Source organism: Nanorana parkeri, unplaced genomic scaffold (genome assembly GCF_000935625.1).
Source record: "Nanorana parkeri isolate BGI_ZX_2015 unplaced genomic scaffold, ASM93562v1 scaffold4187, whole genome shotgun sequence".
Taxonomy (NCBI): domain Eukaryota; kingdom Metazoa; phylum Chordata; class Amphibia; order Anura; family Dicroglossidae; genus Nanorana; species Nanorana parkeri.
This window is the reverse complement of record NW_017310454.1, coordinates 18170-18428: the sequence shown is the minus strand read 5'-3', so window position 1 is coordinate 18428 and position 259 is coordinate 18170. Positions and strand designations below refer to the sequence as shown.

Here is a 259-nt window from a genome sequence, read left to right as displayed (position 1 = left end):
TCCTCTCTCCCCTGTATTATCTAGAACCCTCTCTGTGCCTCCTCTCTCCCCTGTATTATCTAGAACACTCTGTGTGCCTCCTCTCTCTGTATTATCTAGAACTCTCTCTGTGCCTCTGCTGCCTCCTCTCTCCCCTGTATTATCTAGAACCCTCTCTATTCCTCTGCTGCCTCCTCTCTCCCCCTGTATTATCTAGAACCCTCTCTGTGCCTCTGCTGCCTCCTCTCTCCCCTGTATTATCTAGAACCCTCTCTATTCC

The 259-nt window shown here is 50.2% G+C and overlaps 1 protein-coding gene across 1 annotated transcript in view; it reads left to right on the top strand.

Annotated features, from left to right (window-relative positions):
- RNF25 (ring finger protein 25) overlaps window positions 1-259 on the top strand; it is a gene marked incomplete at its 5' end in the record, with an annotated part of 10710 nt that overhangs the window by 1978 nt on the left and 8473 nt on the right. The window lies entirely within an intron of this gene.